The sequence below is a fragment of the Petaurus breviceps genome, unplaced genomic scaffold (genome assembly GCF_028583685.1).
Source record: "Petaurus breviceps papuanus isolate PSGF00001 unplaced genomic scaffold, PetGlider_PUasm1.0 90925, whole genome shotgun sequence".
NCBI classification, from domain to species: Eukaryota; Metazoa; Chordata; class Mammalia; order Diprotodontia; family Petauridae; genus Petaurus; species Petaurus breviceps.
The window spans coordinates 443,162-459,676 of record NW_027187380.1 but is presented as its reverse complement, the minus strand read 5'-3'; the positions used below and the strand labels follow the sequence as shown (position 1 = coordinate 459,676).

General features: G+C 39.5%; 1 long non-coding RNA gene across 1 annotated transcript in view; it reads right to left on the bottom strand.

Annotated features, from left to right (window-relative positions):
- Positions 1-2,560: 2,560 nt before the first annotated feature.
- LOC138152354 (uncharacterized) overlaps positions 2,561-16,515 on the bottom strand; it is a 62,990-nt gene continuing 49,035 nt past the window's right edge. The window contains exons 4-5 of the long non-coding RNA XR_011166080.1: positions 6,780-6,887; positions 2,561-3,194 (exon numbers count right to left, since the gene is read on the bottom strand). This is a non-coding gene — a long non-coding RNA (uncharacterized lncRNA). The remainder of the gene's footprint in view (positions 3,195-6,779; positions 6,888-16,515) is intronic.

Sequence of the window (16,515 nt, the reverse complement as noted above, 5' to 3'; positions counted from 1 at the left end):
AATTAATCCTCAATGAAATGAATATGAGAAGAAATAGGATAGAACAGCAAAGGTGTTGCATATGTGACACCCTATTATACTAATTAGTTCTGTTAAGCTGAGGAGCTATATAATGTTCCCTAAAGTCCAGATGGTTCTTTCCTCTTAAGCTTTAGGGAGATTGTTTTAGGTCAAAAGTTATCAGTTCAATCACAATTGCTCTGAGCCCCAAAGTAGGAAAATTTTTAACATTAGGAAGAGGTTGATTCTCTGACTTATCTCTCTCTGGTTAACACATTTCTTCTTTGTGGTTGAGGCAAAATTCAGTTTACTGGAAATATTTGGGTAACAAAATAGTGGATTATATTACAGTGTCTGTGGATAGGCACTGGGCAGGGAAGTTGGGAAAAGAGCCAATCTTTTCTCAAGACTTCTCTCAGCCCAGGTCTGCTCCAAAATTTGTATAAGTGCAATGACCTTCCTGGATATCTTTCTTCTTTGTCACAGTTCAGTCCTGTCTTTGCCCCTAAGAGTGTGCTGGAATGCCACACTTGATCAAACCTCTTGAATGAATGTAATTCTAACCAGTTTGGTAATTTACTGATGACCCCTAATTTATGACCAAATTTCCTTGATCTATCAAACAGAATTCTTGGATTTTGTGCAACAGTCACTAAGTCAGAAGGGCTTTTCCACAGTGGTCTAAGACCTAGAAGAGTGGTTGATCGGGCATCTTTTCACTTACTTTAAAAGGGGTGGGGCTGAGTAAATCAATCAGCCCACCCTCACAAACACTAAAACATTGTAGAAGTTTCAGGAGAGATTGATGACTAGTATGCTCAGGGAAGTTTAATACAGGGAAGATACTTCAACGGGGTTTTGAAGCATAGGTAAAATTTTTATATGCTGGTGAAAAGGCAGTATAATGAAATGCAAATTTAAAGATCTTCCCTGCCCCTAGGCCCTTTGATAGGTTTAAGAGTCTCTGAGAACCTACCTTGATTTGAAAATATACTCTGCCCCCTAATAGGCTGAATTTGGTCCTGTGGCAGGAGGCTTGGTTTTCAGGAATGCCCACTCCTTGATGCTGTGTGATTGGGCAGTGGGTATAGAGGGTGGTTACATTCTCTGACTCAGGAGAAGGCTATATAATCCCTGATGTGAGGCTTTGCTTTGGGGCTCACTTTGAGAAGTGTTGTGTGACTTGACCAGACCAGATGAGACTCTGAGCAGCTATTGAGAGCCCCCCAGCTTTGAAAACCCAGATGTTGATGCTTCCCTCTCTGGTAACTGTGATTTGGTATGGATGTAATGGTTGGACAGTTTGGAAGCCTGTCTGCTTGATCTGTTTCTCTGTATACTCTGAAGTTCAGGGTGCTGACCTTTTTCCCCTAACTGGGTAAACAATATATGTTTGATTGATTAAAGTAAGCTTGTTAAGCCATTTTGAGTTGCTTTCCTTTAGAAAAGCAGATCTAAGAACCTGTGTTGGCAACCACCCTGGGGATGCTGGGGTGCTTGCTGCTACAGGCAGCTACTGATGCTCTCAGTCAAGCTTAAAAATACTTAATTAAGCAATAAATCACTGAACTTCAGGCCATAAAATCTCTAGGTAGCCCCCATATTCCCCAGAAGAGTGTATAAGCATCCCCTTCAGTTTCATGTTAATGGGATGGTGGCAGGAGAAACATAAGCATTGCTGTTTGCAGCAGTTAGTCATGGAAAACTTGGCAGTTGCTACCCTGATTTTTCAAACAGCTAGAAATTTGCAAAGAGCCATCCAGTTTCAAGCGCATTTTGTTCAAGCATACAGAAAACACTAGAGCTTCCCCAGAGTAATCCAAAATGCTAGCAAAAAGAGAAATGAAACAGAGAAACTCAAAGAAGGAAAAAGGAGATTTGATATCCTAAACATGTAGCATGCTAACTAGAAACTCATCTTCTTGCCCACCCTTAGGGCATAGATCCATTGAGTCAGCTAGGCAACCATTTGTTAAATGTGTGCTATCCAGATGGATTCCAGAAAAATCTGGAAAGACTTCACGAACTGAGGCTGAGTGAAGTAAGCAGAACCAGGAGAACATTGTACACAGTAACAGCAACATTGTGTGATGATCAGCTTTGATAGATTTAGCTCTTCTCAGTAACACAATCATCTAAGACAATTTTGAAAGACTCATGATGGAAAATGCTGTCCACATCCAGAAAAAGAACTACGGGGTCTGAACGTAGATAGAAGCATACTATTTCCTCTCTTTTTTTCTTTCTCATAGTTTTTTCCTTTTGTTCTGATTCTTCTTTCACAACGTGACAAATGTAGAAATATGTGTGATATAATTGTATATGTATAGCCTATATCAGATTGCTGGCCGTCTTGGGGAAGGAAAAGGGGAGGGAGGGGGAGAATTTAGAACTCAAAATCTTATAAAAGTCAATGTTGAAAACTAAAAATAAATAATTAAAAAAAATAAATGTATCCTATGTGCAAAGCCCCAAAGGGAGACACAAAGATATAGAAGACAGGGTGCCTGGCCTCAAGGAGCTCAAAATCTAGTAGGAAAGATAATATATGTATTTAATCAATTAAACAGGTATTTATTATGACAGGCACTGTGCTAAACCCTGAGGATTCAAAGACAATAATGAGCCAGTTCCTGCCCTCAAGGAGTTTATAATCTAATAAGGAAGAAAAGCCTTCTATCCAGAGGGAAGAACAGTCATAAAGATAACATAACCTGGTAGACGCTTACAAAGAAATACTATGAAGTAACCCCCAAAAGTGCAATGAATTCAAAGGAGGAGGAGATTCTCTTTACTGTGGGGATCAACTTAAGCCTCTTGAGATGGCATTTTAGCTGAGTCTTAAAGGATGGGTTCCATTCCAGCAGATGGAGTTTCTGAGGGAGAGAAGGATAACCCTGTATCCCTTTCCAGTACCACAAATGCAGTAACAGAAAGTTCATGGAGATGTTAGTTTTCCTTCCTTCTGAGAACTGGCTGCAGTTTCCTGTTTCTTCCTCCCCACGGAGAGCAGCATCCTGGCCTGGGGAAGATATCACTTCTTTCTCTAAGGCCATGCTCCAAGCCACGGGGCCCTTTGTTGCCATTCCATCTTGCTGGAGGGGAGAATGCTACCTCTCAAATCACTCTTCTGGCTCCAGTTCATAAGGAACCACAAAACACAGAGGCTTGCTCAGTCACCAGACCTATATCAGCTGAGTCACCAGACCCACAGAAAGGAAAGGACAGTCACAAAACCGGAAGAACTAGACCAAAGCAAGGGCAGCAAACCAAAATCTTCTGCTATCTGGGCCTCCTGGGGCTGGGGGTTTTAATTCTTAATTCAAACTAGTTCTTATTATCTAGCAGTAAGTGGGTTAAATTAAGGAGTTGCATTTGTCCTTTCAGGTCAGAGAGTAAGTGTACCACTGACCCACTATCAATGAGACATGATTTGAATTGGGTGGGGTTTTTTCTTGGTAGTAGGGATGGATGTCCTTCAACTACCCACCTTCACTAGCCCATGATAATGAAAAAAAAAATTTGCTGGACAAGGGATGTAGCGTAGCCTGGGGTCATGGAAGTTTTTCTCTTCAAAGTTAATGGAACCACTGGGGGGCAGGAGGAGAGAGAATTCACCACTTAGCCACTTGAGACTCATGCTGTAAAATTAAACCAAGACCCGGGAACAGAATTACAAACTTTCTGATTAGAAGGAGCTTCAGAAGTGACCTAATCCAACAAGATGGATTCTTAATCCACCAATTTACCCAACAATTGATAGTTGGTGCAGACCTCTGTTAGAGGGAACCCACCATCTCAGTATATATAGTATACCCAGTGTACTATACAGGGCAGCTCAGTATACTTATGGATCACCCTAATTGTTCAGAAGTTCTTTTTTACAGTTAATGTGTACTGATAAGCACATGTGTGATGGGACCAAAATTTCCATGATACAGCTTCCCAAGAAAGAACATTAGGAAGCTAGGTAGTTTGGTACATAGAACCTGGAATCAGGAAGTCCTGAGTTCAAATCCAGGTTCAGCCACTTACTAGTTGTGTGACCCTGGAAAAATCAACTAACCTTTGTCTGCCTCAGTTTCCTCACCTGTAATATGAGACTAATGACTCCCTGGGTCATTATAAGGATCAAATGAAGTAATATTGATAAATGCTTAACATAATGCCTGGCACAAAGAAGGTATTCAATAAATTATACTTTCCCATGCCCCTAAGAAAAAGCAAAGCTGTCCCCTGAGACCTGATTGATCTTATTTAATACAGCTTTCTGGTCATTTGGGGGCATAAAAAGTCCCAAGCATATATGGAGTCCATGCTTTTTCAGACCTGGTAGGTGCCTAAGACCGTTGGAGTTGCCATTCCCTGAAGACCCGCTGATTAGACAAGTTTGAATGAAAAGGCAAGGTCGAGTCTACAAAAGCTACCAATGTCTACCAAAGACAAATACCACTGTATCCTTGTTGCACATCCTTGCTATAGAAAGGTAAAGTAAACCTCCTTTTGTGAAATGTCTAGACTTACAAGTCTCATTTCCTCCCCAAATCAAACCTGAACTAACACAGTACTAACATTTGAGCGGAACCTCTGACATGCTCTATTTTAGTAGTCTTGTGGGGAGGTACATAAAAGTCCTCATGGTATGTTAAAGAGGTTAGTTTGCATAACATCTCTAAGAGAGGTGTCAGTATCCCCATACCAAGACCACTCCTCTCTTTTTCCTCCTCTTTTTTTTTTGCTATTAGGAGACACCCTGTTTTCCAGAGCTAAGGCCCAGCAAGCAAGCTGTGCCCTGAGCTTGGCATAACAACAATCCTTTGCATTTACCCTCTGTATGAACCCTGCTGCAGAAAAAGCCCAGAACCATTTCACACCAGTCCCGTGTGGTCCCTGAGCTCAGTCAAGCAGCTACAGGAACCACATTCTGTCATGAAGCCTTGCTATGAGTCAAACTCACCTTGTTGCTGCTCTCCCCTTATCACCATAGCTACAGCTCCCCTAGTAATCACTGCTATATGTATCAAGGCTTGACCTCAATAAAATAGATTTCCTCATACAGGAGGCCCCAGTATATGGGTCTAGTTTCCCTCCTCCAACAGAATAAAGAATGCTTTTTTACTTATAACCACTCTTAGCTCTTTGGTTTTATTTTATTTTATTTTATTTTATTTTTCAGAGTTAACAGTTGGGGTATTACCTCTGTGAGTCCTTTGGTATTTTTCAGTGCTAACAGTGTTTGTATAACCTCTATGACTCTTTGGTCATTTGTTTTCAGGGTTTGATTGGGGTTAAAGGGTTTTATGGGGAACTGAGCTAGCTCAATCCCACAAGATGCAGAATATAGACAACTAAGTAAAGGTCATCACAAGATTATAGACTTGAACCAGAAAGGCCATAATTGGTAAACTAGCCCAACCCTGTATGAGAAAACCAAGGTCCAAAATGATGACTTCCCTAAAGTCACACAGGTCACATGACTATCAGAACCCACATTCGAATCCAGGTCCTCTGCATTCTTTCCACTGTTACCCTAACATTTTATAAATGTAAGGTATGACTTTGGCCTTATTCTCCTAACACACATGCACATTAGCAGGTTAGGCTCTCAAAGCTAGACTGGTCACACTTGTCTTTAGTGGTATCTCTGAGGCTAGAGGGTAATTTGAGAGTGACTAGGTGGCAAAGTTAATAGAGTGCCACATCTGGAGTCAGGAAGACTCATCTTCCTGAGTTCAAATCTGATCTTGGATACTTTCTAATTGTTTGACCCTGGGCAAATCACTTAACTCTGTTTCAATTTCCTCATCTACAAAATGAGCTAGAGAAGGAAATGGCAAACCAATTCAGTATCTTTGCCAAGAAAATGGGGTCATGAAGAGTTGGACACAATGGAGAAAGAACCTCAATAACAACAACAAGAGGGTAATTCACATTCTCTTAATGCTATCAATGCAAGATCTCAGGCTGACATGACCTTTCCAGTGTCAACCACCAGTAATTAAAGCTCCAGTATCATTTAACCAATTAGCTTTTACAAAGAGGAATTTATTGAGAAGTCAGAAAGACAAATAATTTCCTGAAATACCAGGGGTACACTCTCCCCTAGTCTACCTAAGTCCCTGAAGAGATCTGCTAAAGCATTTCACTTTTGCATTCAGAAGCAAATTCACTACTATTGTTCTATAAGAAATGATGAGCAGGCAGATTTCAGAAAAACCTGGAAAGACTTACATGAACTGATGCTGAGTGAAGTGAGTAGAATCAGGAGAACACTGTACACAGTAATAGCAACATTGTGCAATGATCAGCTATGATAGACTTGGTTCTTCTTAACAATACAATCCAAGACAGTTCTAAAAGACTTGTGGTGGAAAATGCTATCCACATACAGTGGAAGAACTATGGACTCTGAAGGCAGAACGAAGCATGCCATTTCCACTTTTTTTGTTTGTTTTTTCTTTCTCATGGTTTTTTCCTTTTGTTCTGATTCTTCTTTTACAACATAACTAATATGGAAATATGTTTAATGTGATTGTACATGTCTAAACTTTATCATATTGGTGGGATGGGGAGGGAAGGGAGGGAGGGAGAAAAATTTGGAGCTCAAAATCTTACAAAAATGAATGTTGAAAACTATCTTTACATGTAATTGGAAAAAAAAATACTATTAAGTGCAGAAGCAGATCCACCTTCAGAATTTGGGCAAAACCCCTAGATGAGTTAGTTATCACTGGATTGGGTCAGATTTATTTCTCTTTAGAGCTTCTCTGCCTTCTCACCTGGGCTCAGTCTTCAGTGACTCAGCCTGAAGTGGGGCTCCCGGATTCTGGCTTTTACTATTCCAACCTTCAAGATTCACATGGTTGTAACTTCCAGTACTGCTTTACCTGAAAGCAAGAAATTACAAAATTTGGTAACTAGCTAGACATGCCGGGTGAGAGAGAGTGAGGAATACTCTCACTTCACCTGAAATCAAGAAATAGTAAATATAGAAGAGAAGTGTTTTCCCACTTTGGGCTTTCCTCAGTCAGTCCTTGCCTCCTCACTCCAACACAGCTAGACAGGAAAGAAGAAATACTTTGGCCTTTCAGTTCTCTTGGAAAGCACATGATAAGAGGACTGGAAATAGAATACTTGTGCATGTTCTGAATTGGGGTTCAGGGCCCTCCTATTACACATTGGTACATCATGGGTATGTAATATGTCATGTGTACATACATTATACCATGTATTTCCAGAAGCTGGCAAGCCAGTCTCTCCAAGTGAGCTGGCAGCAGCCTTACCTGTCTAGAGGATGAAGCTACACTGACTAGGCCACTATTACATAGGTATACATACAAAGCCATTGATTCCCAGAGTAGCATGACATGCTCCAAACCCAAGTCTAGTTCCATTGAGAGTGGACTAGTCGATCAATAGATCAATCACATTTATTAAGCACCCACTATGTGCCAGGAATTGGTTAGGAGTTCTGAAATTTCAGAAATTTGAGGTATCTTTATGACCTGACTTAATTTTGTGCTACCTACCTCCTTGGGACAGCTAGGTGGTACAGTACATAGAGTACCAGGTCTGGAGGCAGGAAGACTCATCTTCCTGAGTTCAAATCTGGCCTCAGACACTGTGTGACCCTGGGCAAGTCACTTAACCCTGTTTGCCTCAGTTTTCCCATTTGTAAAATGAATTAGAGAAGGAAATGACAAACCACTTTGCCAAGAAAACCCCAAATGGTGCCACAAAAAATCTGAAACAACATAACAACTTACCTCATTATAACTAGTGAGATATTTTTTGGACATAGCCAATGCTGAAATTGGTTCTGTTTGACTAGACATAGTTGTTACAAGGGTTTTGTTTTTCTTTTCCATTTTAACTGGATGAGAATGGTGGGGGAGGGGGAAGGGTTATGATGGTGAGAAAGCAGACTTTTGTCCATAGGGGAAAAAAATTAATTTAATTTTTAAAAAATAATTAATGTGGGAGCAGCTAGGTGGTGCAGTGGATCAAGCACCGACCCTGGAGTCAGGAGGATCTAAGTGGAAATCCAGCCCCAGATACTTACTTGCTATGTGACCCTAGGCAAGTCACTTAATCCCAATTAGCTAAAAAAAAAAAAGTTAATGTGATGTTCTACTGAGGTCTCTTGTGGCAGACTTGCCTGCCTAGTGGCTTGTATCATCAGTTACTACAAGAGCCAGAAACAAAGAACTTTTGCCTAGTTGCCTATTAGGGAGCTGTATGGTGATGAGAAGCTTTCTCCCCCCCTCCTCCAAAGCCTTTTAGACTGTGAAAGTGGAGACACAGAAGAATTCCCTAAAACATTCTTCAGACTTGGGAAGACCTGTGTGAACTAATTCAGAGTGAAGTAAGAAAAACCAGGGTGACAATTTACACAGTAACCATATGAATGAAGAGAAAAGCAATACCTGAATGACTTCAGAACTCTAACTAGCGAAGTCGCCAATCACGACTTCAAACGATTGACAGAGAAGGCGCCTCTGGACCGCAGCAGAGAAATGATGGACTATAATTAGGCAGAATTAGGCTAATAATAATAATTAGCATTTCTATAGCACTTTAAGGTTTCGTTAATGTGTTCATTAATTTTACTTAAGTGTACTTCATCTCTCCAAGGGAGAGTCCTTTTGGGGGAGAAGGATCATTTGTAAGTGAGAAAGATGCTCTTTGAAAAAGAGCACCAATAAAACAGCTTGTTAAAGAATCAATGCTGTCTCCCAAAGTAATTAGTTCAGTTTAATAGTCCGACAATCCACCTCAATTTTCAGGGGGGAAAAAAACTAGGAAAAACTCAATAAGACCAGCAGATAGGTTGCTAAGTGGATAGAACACAGACTTGGAGTCAGGATGACCTCAGTTAGAATCTGGCCTCAGACACTTACTAGCTCTGTGTTCAGATTTCACTTGTCTCTTTGCAAATAATTCTAAATGTTTCCCAAGCCTTAGAGAAAATAAGCTATACACTGGAAATGAAGGAAAAAGAGGTTATAGAATGGGGAGAACTTGAGAACTTGTCACTGCAACCTTGCCATATATTCTGAACCAGTTATATCAAGCCCTATAACCAAGGAGTATGAATTTGTGTTTCAGTGGGGAAAGAAACCAGAAAGAAATTACGCCAGGAAGAGAGAGATCTTTGTCAATCTCTATGCAAGAATCAATCAAACAATCAACATTTATTAAGCTCCGACTAGGTGCCAAAGCACTGTGCTAAGTGTTGGGGATAAAGAGAAGCAAAAGACAATCCCTATCCTTAATCTAATAGGGGAAACAACATGCAAGCTATATACAGGATAAATAAGAAATGATTGAGAGGAAAACGCCTCAAGAATTAAGAAGTAAAGGGGAATCTGGGTGCTCTAAAGATGAAGGTGCTGGTGGCACGGGAAGACACTGAAGTATCGAAGCATCTCTGATCTCAGGCGTGTAAGAACTCCCTCTTCCATTAATGGAGCACGAAGCCCTCTGCATGAGCCTGTCCTGTGGAGGACTTGTCAATATCCTGCTATTTCTTCCTCCTTTGGATCTCTTGATACACTAATATCTAATACAAACTGGATACTAATAGAGTATGTGAGTTGTCTAGTTATCCCTTTCTCTTCAAATGTGACTAGCCTATCTTCTTTTCATGTCATACATACATGTTTTTCTTCATCCATATGTAATAGGGATGTACCTCAACATTTAAAAGTTTATATGATGTGTGACAATGTTGCTGATATGCCAGGTATGGCAATAGATGTCACAGGGAGAGAACCCCAATGGTGGGTGAAGTTTGGGGCTCCCTGTGGAATAAATACCCACATGTAGCGATGAATAGAGGAAGGAGGAAAGATGAACCTAGGAGAGTCCATACTGTGAGTCCCTCTTCTTTTCCTTTTTGTTCAGGGATTATGTCTTGTCCATAGCACCAACAGAGGCTTCAGATTACACCTTTCTCTCTTTTCTTTCTTCTGCTTTTCACCTTGGGCTGGCTTAGGAAACAGTTGCAGGTAGCTCACCAGTAAATGCTTCTATTGCTCTTATTTCAGGCTCATCTATGTTTCCAACTTTTGTTCCCCCAAATAAAACTTAGTATGCTCATTTATTTTACCAAGCAGTGGAATAAATAATAAGAAGGGAGAGGCAGAAAACAGAGGGGGAGGGGAAGCATGAAGGGCTGGTTCCCCAGAAAGGAATGTCTTCTTTCTTTTACATGAAGGGGTAGAAGTACAGTTAATGCAACAGCTATCTCCATGGCTTGGAATTGGGGGTGAGAAAGGGAGAGGGAGAGGGGAAGGGAGGCATGGATATAAAATGTCTCACACAGCCCTTGGCAGTAGGTAATCTCCCTAAATGAAAACTGAGGCAAACCCACCCTTGTGTTCCCTTAATTTCCCAAGATGAAGGATGTATGTGGACATAACAAAACTCTTCCTTTTCCTCCATTCACTCCCTAAACTTTTTTTTTTTTACTCCCTAAACTTTTCATTAACAATCCCAGACACCTTTACATAGCCCTCCACGGAGCTGATCTTTAGAAATATCCATTGCTGCTGGATTCTGGGATGGCTGGGCATCACCTGCCTTGCACACATCTCCAATGGCACTCTCTACACTGTTTCTCCATTATTGGTGACATTTGCATTCTTTTCACAAACACAATGCATCTGTCCATTTCCTGTTGTGTCATCTTCAACTGTATTTTTCCTAGAGACCATGGTATTCCATGATTTGCGGCCATATAGTATCACCGTGTTGGAAAGTGAAGAAAATGCTTCCTGAAGACTATAGGTACTCAAGAGTATTCTCTGACACCAGTGACTGGTTCTTTGTAAGTTGTAAGCAGCAAGATAGTCAAATTACTTTCCCTTAAAGAACCAATCTAGAATGTCCCACCAGCATGCCACTTGATATGCAAGACATCAGTTTGGACTTCCACAAAGAAAAGGGAATTTAAAGTGATGGGGCCAGGTCAACAGGGGAAAGGGAAGGAGGGAGAAGAAGCCCAGGATGCAACCAAGCAGTGCTTAGAGCATAATCTATATGCTCTCTTTTTGAGACCATATCTTTTGGGGCTGATTGCTATGTCTTGGCTTCAGCATGCCAGTCATCACCCATATAAAACCTGCACAGCACTTAACACTTCTGTAAAAAGTGGTTTGTTGTATTCATAAAAATCCCATTTGTCTTTGTAGCTATGCTCCAAGTTACTTTATATATTCTAGTCATTTTGAGAGAATGTCTTTTCCCATATCTTTTGTCAAGGTTTTGTTGGTAATATACAGGAAGATCAATGATTTTTGTAGACTTAATTCATATTCTACTTCTCTACTGAAGTGATTAATTGTTTCAACTAATTTTTAGCCAAATCTCTAGAGTTTTCCAAGTAATCCATCACATCATTTACAAAAAGAAATCATTTTGCTCTCTTTTTGCCTGTTTATTTTCCTCAATTTCTCTTAGGTAGAGGTTATCTTTTTAACCTGGAAGTTAATTTATTTAAGCTCTTAATTAGAAAAGTAGTTTTATTGCATTTTATGATCCATAAATATCTCCTTGCATTTAACTCTTGGACCTGAATCTCTCTGCTGACCTCCAACTCACATCTGCAACAGCCTTTCAGACATTTCCAACTGGAAATGTCTAGCAGACATCTTAAACTCAATAGGTCCAAAACAGAACTCGTTTTCTTTCCCCCAAAACCCTTTTCCTCTCCTGCCTTCCCTATTACTATAGAGGACAGCACCATCCTCTCAGTCCTTCAGGCTCACAACACAGGAGTCCATCTCTACTCCCTCTTCACCCCCGGTCCTCATCCAATCTGTTGCCAAGGCCTGTTGATTCCATCTCAGAGAGGTAACACCTCTCTAATATGTCCCTTTCTCTCTTCTGACTTTGCCACCACTGTAATGTAGACATTTATCTCCTCACACCTGGATTTTTGTAATAGCCTGCTAGTGGGTCTGCCTTCCTCAAGTCTCTCTCCACTCCAATCCATCCTACATTCAGCCACTAAAGTGATTTACCTAAAGCATTAAGTATGATCATATCATCTCTCTACTCAATAAACTCGAGTGGCTATCTATTGCCTCCAGGAGCAAATATAAAAGCTCTGTTTGGTTTCCAAAGCTCTTTATAACCTATATTTTCCTCTTTTCAGTATTTTTTTCACTTGATTCCCCTATGTACTCTTAGATCCAGTGGCACTGACCTGGCTGTCCTATGAACAAGGCAATTCTATCTCTGTGCTCCAAGGATTTTCTCTGTCTCCCAGCCGAGAACCGTCTCCCTCCTCTGTTCTGACTAATGACCTCCCTGGCTTCCTTGAAGTCTCAACTAAAATCCTACCTTCTACAGGAAGCCTTCCTAAATCTTCCTAATTTAAATTCTATTGCCTTCACTCTGTTAATTATTTCCTATTTATCCTAGGTACAGCTTGCTTTGTATATATCTGCTTGCATGTTGTCTCCCCCATTAGATTGCAAGCTCCTTGACATACTGATCAAAAATTCATCTCTCTCTCTCTCTCTCTCTCTCTCTCTCTGTCTCTCTCCCTCTCTCTCTCTCTCTCTCTCTCTCTCTCTCTCTCTCTCTCTCTCTCTCTCTCTCTCTCTCTCTCTCTCTTTCTCTCTCTCTCTCTTTCTCTTTCTCTCCTTCCTTCTCCACTCTTATTCAGCTTCATGAACTCAGAGGTTCATGAAGGTCTCTCAGCCAATCAATCATGTCTTTTCCTATGTGTATAGTAGACAATTACTAACCTTGAGGGTTCTTGGGCAGTAGTGGGATTACAAAAGCAATTAAAACTATTCAATACCAGTCTGTATGTATACTTTCAGAAACATAAAAAATATACCCTAGGATATCTGGAAAGCATCCTCACAGAAATGATAGTATACAATTTTGATGAAATATAGGACCTGTCACTGTAAAGCAGTATATTAAAGTTAACCTTTTTTCACCAAAAAGAAAGAATAGGATTTATATACATTCTTAGTGCACATGATAAAAAAAATTAAAACCTATAGAAATGCTTTTGGAACAAGCTTATTTCACTGCACCAAGCAGTAATGCATACCATCAGATTTGTTGAATCTAACCGAAAGTAGTTTATCATCATGTAAAGACTGTGGAATTGTTAAGAACCAAAACTGGAATCAAAAGGCCCTCTATGGGCAACATACACATGAACTCAATCAATAATATGTCAACAAAGAAGGGTTAAACAAATGACTGAACATAAGGCTTTCTTTGTGGAAATAGATAATGACATTTCAAGACCAGGTCATTGCCACCAGAAATTATAGAAGGGTTATCATTACAGAGTCTGGACTTAGTGATCCATGTATGTGAGTGAAACCACTAAGTATCACTGTGGAAGGCAAAGGTATTTTACTCCTTTGCTTCCTCTTCCCAATAGGAAAAAAGAGATTGAGCTGAATCCTCTCAAATCACAACAAATTCTAGTACTGGGTTTTTGTTTTGTCTAGACACAAAAATGGCCCCTGGTTCATGTGTCATACATTCTTGGCTAGGTTAGAGTGTTTATATAAGAAAAATGATATTAATAAAATCATATAAGCTCAGGGCCCCCAGTCAAGAGAATGCTTAATATTTGAGCAGAGATTCCTATTTATATTCCATGTTATTTTTAGGTAACCACTGACTTCCACTTTTTCCTTTTTTTTTGTGGATTAATGTATATAGGAATGCACTATACATCAGTCATGTTTTGATAATGGTGCTTTTCCATGTAAAGGAAAAATATTTTCTTTTAAAAATATATTTTTTAATTATTTTTAGTTTTTAACATTTACTTCCAAAGATTTTGAGTTCTAAATTTTCTACCCATCTCTCCCCTCCTCCCACCCCAAGATGGCACATAATTTTATATAGGCTCTACGTATATATTCATATTGAACCTATTTTCACATTAGTCATGTCATAAAGAAGAATTAGAACCAATGGGAGAAACCACAAGATAGGAGGAGCAAACAAAGAAAAAAAAGAGCAAATAATGCACTTTAATCTGCATTCAGAATCCAGAGTTCTTTTTCTGCATGTGGACAGCATTTTCTATTATAAGTCCTGTGGAGTTGTCTTGGAGCTTGCATTGCTAAGAAGAGATAAATCTATCAAAGTTAGACATCGCACATTGAGGCTGTTATTGTGTACAATGTTCACCTGGTTCTGCTCACTTCACTCAGCATCAGTTCATTCAAATCTTTCCATGTTTTTCTGAGGTCACAAATTGCATGTTTCTTTTTTCAACACTCTTAAGTACAACCGAAGTCCTCCTTTCAGCTCAAAGATCATGCTAGTTAGTCTTTCTCAGGACTGGGAGAGAAAGTCTGATAAGTCTGAATTACCAGTTTATCCCTGAAAGTCAAGCATGGTGTTACACAAGAAAATGATAAAAATGGCAACGCATTGCAGACTGTGAAAATTTAGTATCTACCAAATGCCCAGAAAGACTCAGACCTGGTGTCTCAAATTATATATCAGAAGTCCACTATTTTTCATAAACTAACATATGACAAATCCCCACACTACAAATAAAAACCTCAAAATATGCTAGGGAACTCAACAAAAATATAGAGGAAAAATGGTGGTATATAGCAATTTATCTCAGAAGATTGTTTTTTTTTTTAAGCTACCAAAAAAGATTAGCATGAATGATGGTGGTGGTGGTGACAAGGTCATCACTTCCAAAAATTACATATGTGTTCTTCTTAAGGAGCTTGGACTTATTTATCAACTCAGATTATGCAAGGAAGCAGTAGAAACTACAATACATCATGACATTTGATCTAATGACTAGAATTATACATCAGAAGTTTGGTATCTTTCATAAACTAACAGATGACAAATCCTGCTACTGCAGTTTTTGGACTGGATTGGCGATTGCATCATTGGAAGAAGCTTCTGGTTGAGAGCAAATTGGCACCTGATATGCAATTTATATTCTTAGAAGTTGCCTGGGGCATCCAGAGATTAATTGACTTGCCCAGGGTCACAGGGCCAATATGCCAGAGGCCAAACATGAACCTAGATCTTCTGACCCTATGAGCTCTTTCTTATATACACAGTCATAGACCTCAAAATACCCTTGAAAATTAAAACAATAAACTATTAGAATGAGACAAATTATCACAGGTATAACTGTTACCCACAATCTCCTGGACATAGCATTGATCCAAGAATAGGTAATAATTGCAATTTTTAAATAACTGCATTTTAATAGATTTCACATTACTCAATGCTAATCATCTCCAAGTCATGTGGAAGGAAGAACATTTGAAATATAGAGACATAGAAGAAGATATTAAAATCAAGTGGGGGTGGGGGCAGCTAGGTGGAACAGTGAATAGAACACCAGCCCTGGAGTCAGGAAGATCTGAGTTCAAATTTGGCCTCAGACACTTAACACTTACTAGTTGTGTGACCTTGAGCAAGTCACTTAACCCCAACTACCCTGCCTTCCCCTCTCCAAAAAGCAAAAAAAAAAAAATCAACTGGGAACTGATTCCAATTCATAATCTCTTTATCCTGTCTGCTATTGGAGTCATCCCAAAGATGCTTCAACTGAGGCTACAAAAAATGAACTTCAAACCCATTACTTTTCTTAAAAAAAAAAAAATTAGTTGCTTTATGAAACCATGTTTTATCAAACCAAAAATTTGCATAACATTAAATATAAAAGAGTAATAGCAAGATAGCAACTTGTCCAGGACTATTTCTATCACAACTCCATTGAAAAATGTGGGAAGACTAGGATTATTATTATTAATAGTTGCATAACAAATAATAATAACAACAACAGTGGATAAGGCACTAGACTCAGAGTGTGATATATATTGTCTTTTATCTCAGAAGACATGGGTTTGAATATGTGTTCTGCTGCTTAGCACACTTTGGCAAGTAATTTTACCTTTTGGTTCTCATTCTCCTTATTTGTACAGTAAGGACTAAGAACTCTTCCAGCTCTGAGATAGTTTTATTTAATATGATATAACTTATCAGAGCTAACATTTATATGGCACTTTAAGGTTTGCAAAATACTTTACATATATTATCTTAACTGATCCACACAATAAGTGTAATTGTTTATTATCTCCTTTTTTTTTTTGCTTTTTTGGAGGGGGAAAGGTAGGGCAATTGGGGTTGACTTGCCCAAGGTCACAGAGCTAGTAAGTGTGTCAAGTGTCTGAGGCTGTATTTGAACTCAGGTCCTCCTGACTCCAGGGGCAGTGCTCTATTCACTACACCACCTAGCTGCTGCCCCTCCCCCCCTCCATTATCTCCTTTTTTTACAGATGTGGAAACTGGAGGCTGAGAAAGGTTAGGTGACTTGCTGAGAGTCACAAACATAAGAAGTGCCTGAGGCAGGATTTGAACTCTAGTCTTCCCAGTTCCTACTTGATCCCTGTCTCTATTTCACCACCTAGAGCCAGGAAAACTGGGTCCAAATTCTACTTCAAACATTTATTAAGTATGTGATAATATGCAAGTTACTTG